The sequence below is a fragment of the Nanorana parkeri genome, unplaced genomic scaffold, assembly GCF_000935625.1.
Source record: "Nanorana parkeri isolate BGI_ZX_2015 unplaced genomic scaffold, ASM93562v1 scaffold3441, whole genome shotgun sequence".
NCBI lineage: Eukaryota > Metazoa > Chordata > Amphibia > Anura > Dicroglossidae > Nanorana > Nanorana parkeri.
Genome location: NW_017309709.1, coordinates 5,395 through 11,048, shown reverse-complemented (window position 1 = coordinate 11,048; position 5,654 = coordinate 5,395). Strand labels below are relative to the sequence as shown.

The following is a 5,654-nucleotide window of genomic DNA, read 5'->3' as shown; positions in this document are numbered from 1 at the left end:
AAGCTCTGGAATGCTTCACCTATTGGCGGTCACACATTCCACCGCCGAAAAACTGGGCGGGATTACGTTAAAACGTGTGACCATGTCACCGGTCACACATTCTAACGTAGTCACAACCTTTGATAGAACACCGCCAACAGGGGGGTATGGCCGGTACCCATGTGAGGGGTCTGGGGGGCCTCTTACATGGGTATCAACTGTTCCGGGGCGGCACACTTACACCATAGTTCTCCTTTAATAAAAGATTTCATGATCCACATAATAAAAATTAATTATATAAACCCACTGGTATCAAACAGCATAAAACCTCCCTGGACTCTGATAGCTGGCAGGTGTGCTTCTGGATTTTTTGTGTTTTGTATATTTGGTTTTATGTCACACCAGCCATTCTAATAATACCCTGTTTCCCCGAAAATAAGACCTACCGTAATTTGCGGTCCATAAGACGCACCGGACGATAGGACGCAGGGAGGTCCGGTGCGCCTTATGGAGCACTCGACATACTGTAGATTCTGTCACAGCTTCTATGACAGAAGCTGTGACAGAAGCTGCAGTTAGTGACCGCTGAGATAGGTGGCGCTGTGATTACAGCGCCACGGTCTCTGTGATCACACAGAGCAGACGAAGAAAGTCCATTCTTCGTCTGCTCTATGGTGATCTCCATCGTCGCCGCTGCTCGGTTTTAATACGAGTGATCTCATTAGATCACTCATATTAAACGAGCAGTGGCTCCTACTACTCGCCCGGCGCCCGAAACTGCATGTCTCGGGCGTCGGGATTCGCTCCATAAGACGCAGGCACATTTTCCCCCTCCCTTTGGGGGGAAAAAAGTGCGTCTTATGGAGCGAAAAATACGGTACCCTGAAATTAAGACCTAGTGCCATTTTTGGGAATTGCTAAAATATAAGACCTACCCCCGAAAATAAGACCTAGTTGTGACCATTCCCAGGGCCGGTGGTGGCATAAGGGGGGAACCTGAAGAGCCGCGGGAGAGAATCAGAGGTGCCAACGAAGCCGGCGCTAGAGGAAGCGAGGCGACAGCGGAGGGAGCAGAGCCGCATAAGCCGATGCCTCCTCTATAGCGCCGCCTCCTGTCACAGGCGCAGTGATACCAAATGCACTCCGCCTCCTGTGAGGAATCCATAGTGAAAGCGCGCTTCGCCATTTTGGATTATTTAATTTGGATTTGCATTAACTTTGGAGTGTTATACATAAAAGAAAAAAAATAAGACCTACCCCGAAAATAAGACCTATTGTGTTTTTTTGAGCCAAAAACAATATAAGACAGTGTCTTATTTTCGGGGAAACACGGTATATACACATTCTGAGTATTTTCTCACAGACAATATTTTCATTGTATGTTAGAATACACGATGATTTGCATTTAATCTGAAACTGTCCTTCTTCGCTACGGATAATTTGCATTTTATTTGAAATTGTTATTTTCAATTTCAATCATGTTATGTGATACTATGATTTTTTATAAACAATGATCATTTTCACTGAGATTGTGATATTGTAATAAAACATATTTCATTTAAAGGGGTTCTAAACCCTCCGTTTTTTTTGCTTATATCTACTGCTAGCATGCAGGCAAGAAGTGTAAAAAAAACAAAAAAAAACCCGCTTAAAATCATTTTAAACTTACCTCGTTATCGCCGCTCGTTCCCGCGCCGAGAATCAGGAAGTGATTGTACGGCCGCAAAGGATCTTGGGGCGGGCGCATGCGCAGTTCCGATTCGCGGCCTGGAGACGAGCAGAGACGCAAGGTAAGTCTATGGACGCGTGCACCCGCCTGCAGACACCGCTGGATCGGAGGGACAGAGGAGTCAGCGCTGGATCGGAGGGACAGAGGAGTCAGCGCTGGATCGGAGAGGCATCACACCGCTGGAGGGACACATGAAAACATGGGGAAAGAAGAGGAAGGCCAGAATAAGAGACATCATTTAAGGTAAGTGCTAACATTTACATTGGGGGGAGGGAAAAAAAAAATTTTCTTTAATGTCACTTTAAACTTTTAGCAATTGTTACTTTCATCATTTGATGTGAAACGTATTTTTGTAGTGTAGCCTACCTAAGGGATTTAAACATGTGTATTTTTTCTTGTAAATCCTATTTTTCTGTGAAATTATTATTTAAAAATAAAAATAAATTTGTTTTAATCTAGAAGCTCAGGAGCTTTCTGACTTTGCATCCTAAAGCCCCGTTCACATTGAGCGATTTATCGCGCGGTAATTCCCACGATATCGTGCTCCAATGCATTTCAATGGGGCAAAGGGTCCTGCTGTCGCGGGTCGTGTGTCGCTACAGCAGGACCCTTTTTGGAGCGGATTTAGCCGCGATTCAAGCTTGCTCAATGCAAGCTTGGACGCGATATCGCGCGGCAAATCTCGCGATATCGCGCAATATGCAAATCGCACGTCAAACGCGCGATTTACATATCGCGCAGTGGGAACGGGGCCTAACAGGTAGATATAATCAGCACAATAAGTCTATATGTCCGTTTTACTTTTAAAATAACTCCCGTTCCCTCCCTCAAAATGCACCGTACACGCGTACAAAATACACCCCCGTCTCATTTCCTCTCCTACTATAGTAAAAACAGGTTTAGTGAACCATGAGCCGTTTAAAAGATCCGGATCTTTTCAGTGAGCGAACCGTTGAGGAGCGCTCATGCAGGTGAACCGTTTTGCCCATCTCTACCCTATTCTGCTATGCATACTTGCACTCACATTGGTTTACATTGGCCTTAACAGGTCATGTACTGCAGTGCTCCCCAACCTTTTTATCGCCGCGTACCGGTCAACGTTTGATAATTTTACCGCGGCCCGCTGAGGGGGGACGTTGATTGTTTATATTTTAGATTGTTTTGATTTAATAATTTTAATTTGTGCTGTCAGTGCCATTATTTTCTAATGGCACCACAGTCGTGCCAGGCAGATTGAGCGTTTTCCTGCTGCAATCCAGACCTGCCCGTGCGGTTCCACACAATCGCAGTTGAAAACACTGCGCGTTTATTCGCGTGCAGATGGGGGCAGCGGGGCTGGTTTTCATTTATTCAATTTTTATTTACTTTGGAAACATTTTATTTGTTTTATTATTTTTATTTTTAAAATGTTTATTTTGTTACGTTTTTAATATTTTTTTTAACTATTTATTTTTAAACTTAATTTGGATTTGCATTAACTTTGGAGTGTTATACATAAAAGAAAAAAACATAAGACCTACCCCGAAAATAAGACCTAGTGTGTTTTTTTGAGCCAAAAACAATATAAGACAGTATTGCTATCACACAGGGGTTAACAAATCCCCTGTGTGATAACATTTGGAGGTGACAGGTACACTTTATTAAACCTGTCACCTCCAACACAGGAGTTCACCTCCAACACAGGAGTTCTATCAGGCACTGTTGCTAGAACTCCTGTGTGACAGGAACGAGCAGCAGCCGCTGAGGACAGAGGCTGGGGGAGGTGACAGAGCCTGTCACTACTCCACACCCCCCGCTCTGTCCCCGCTCCACGCTCTGTCCACGCTCTGAGCGCTCCACGCTCCGTCCCCGCCCCCTTCTTTCTTTCTCTCATTTAAGAGAAAGAAAGAAAAGTGTAAAAAGCACTTGCCCGGAACTACATGTCCCGGGCGGCGGGCGATACGAATTCCATTTGATCCACGGACCGGTACCAGTCCGCGGCCCGGGGGTTGGGGACCACTGATGTACTGTACCCAGTGCACCTCCAGAACACACCTGCATTACAATGCATTGCAAGCTACCACAATGCATGTATGCATGTAATGCTGACTAATACTGCACCGGGGCATAGTGCATCATGGTGTGAATGGGCCCTAAACAGAAATGGCCCAGTAGTACTTTGCATCCTAACAGGTAGAAATAATCAGCACAATAAGTCTATACATCAGTGTCCCTGGAACACAGTGTTAAAGGAGAACTATGGGGTCAGTGTTTTCCCCCATAGTTCTCCTTAGGGTAACGGGAGGACACAAACTAGCGTCCTCCCGTCACCCTAAGCTCAGTATATAGGGAGCTACAGCTCGCGGTATACTGAGACGCCGGAGCGGATCACGACTTAGATGACGGGATCCGCCCAGCTGCGTGAGTGACAGCTGGCTCTGCCTATCTAGAGGCAGAGCCAGCTGTGCCCGCCCCCTCCCCCGTCCGTTCCACCAGTCAGCGCTGGCGGATGGGAGCGGGGAGGGTGGAATCCAGCCCCTCCCCTGTCACGGCAGAGAGCCGTGACGGGATCGAGAGGTGAGCGAACGCCGGTATGTGTTCTCTCACCTCCCGATCTACTGAGCCGACCCGTGACTGTCTCATTGTCACAGGTCGGCTAGAACTTTGAGGTGAGTGGAATTCACTCATCTCATAGTTCTCCTTTGACAAGAATGCATTGGTGGTTCAGTGGTAGAATTCTCGCCTGCCACGCGGGAGGCCCGGGTTCGATTCCCGGCCAATGCAATAAGATTTTGCTTTTCATTTTTTAAAACAAGGTTTCAAAATAGATTATAAACTCCTATAAACACTTATTCTTAGTAATACACTTGCAGGTATGTTTTAACACAATACACAAGTATAGGGATACTGCCCTCTCCTATTGCAGATGTGATGGGAAGGAGATTCTGCCACATCATCACGTTGCATTCCACAAGTCGTACTGTCACCGAGTATCCCACAGCAATGATCTTGTGCAGCTCTTATACAAGGCGCCTTGTAATGTAGATCAGAAGTTTTTTTCCATCTTATGTTAGCCATTCAGATAATATCTGAAAGCTTCCAGATCCTGACCGTTTATCGGCTTCTTTTTTTTTTTAACTCGATTTATCTGATTATTTTGTTTTTTTCTAGAAAACATTTTTGGTTCACGAGTAGGGTTGCACAGATACCAAGTACAGTACTCGGTACAAGTACGAGTACAAGTACCGATACTTTTGAGCTCCAAGACTAGACTAGAGAAAAATTCAGAAATTAGGAGGCGGCTGTCATGTGTAAGGAGCACACGGAGCTCCCGGGATTTGTACATCTCTGTTATAATGTATGATTTTGTTTTTATACATATAAATAAAGGAATGCACCGATACCAGGTTTGCGAGTACGAGTACTGGTACTTGCCGAGTACTTACAAGTACAAGTACTGATACATTTTTGTTTATTGTCATGTGACAGTTTTTCTAAAACAATACAGACTAATGATTTCAGGACAGTGGTGGAGCGCCAGAGCCTGGTCCCTGCTGAGACCGCTGCCACCCTGGTAGTTCTCATGAAAATGCCAAGTATCGGCACTGGTACTCGAAAAGTATCTGTGCATCCCTATTCACGTGAATATTAATTATGTGTAGATTGTATTTTGTTATTCATTAAAAAAAAGGATTTAAAACACAACCTTGGGTAAAACGTATTCGTAACCCTTGCAGCGGGGCTTCCTCCACGCTGCGAGTTCTAAAAGTCCTCGTATGTGTCTAGGTTTGAAACAAAAAACTTATACTCATCCGATCCTCCAAGCCGTCTGGCTGCGACAGCGCTCCCTCCTGCTCCACTGAAGTGATGGTATGTCCCTCACATCTTATGCACAGTGTATACAACAAGACTCGGGGACCTTAGATCACTGCGCAGGGGGGGGGGGGGCGGGGCAGAAGGGGCAGGG

General features: G+C 45.6%; 1 non-coding gene across 1 annotated transcript; it reads left to right on the top strand.

The window, feature by feature from the left end:
• The first annotated feature begins 4,400 nt into the window (after positions 1-4,400).
• Positions 4,401-4,471, top strand: TRNAG-GCC. The gene has a single exon. It is a non-coding gene; the product is annotated as a tRNA-Gly (tRNA).
• The last annotated feature ends 1,183 nt before the right edge of the window (positions 4,472-5,654 follow it).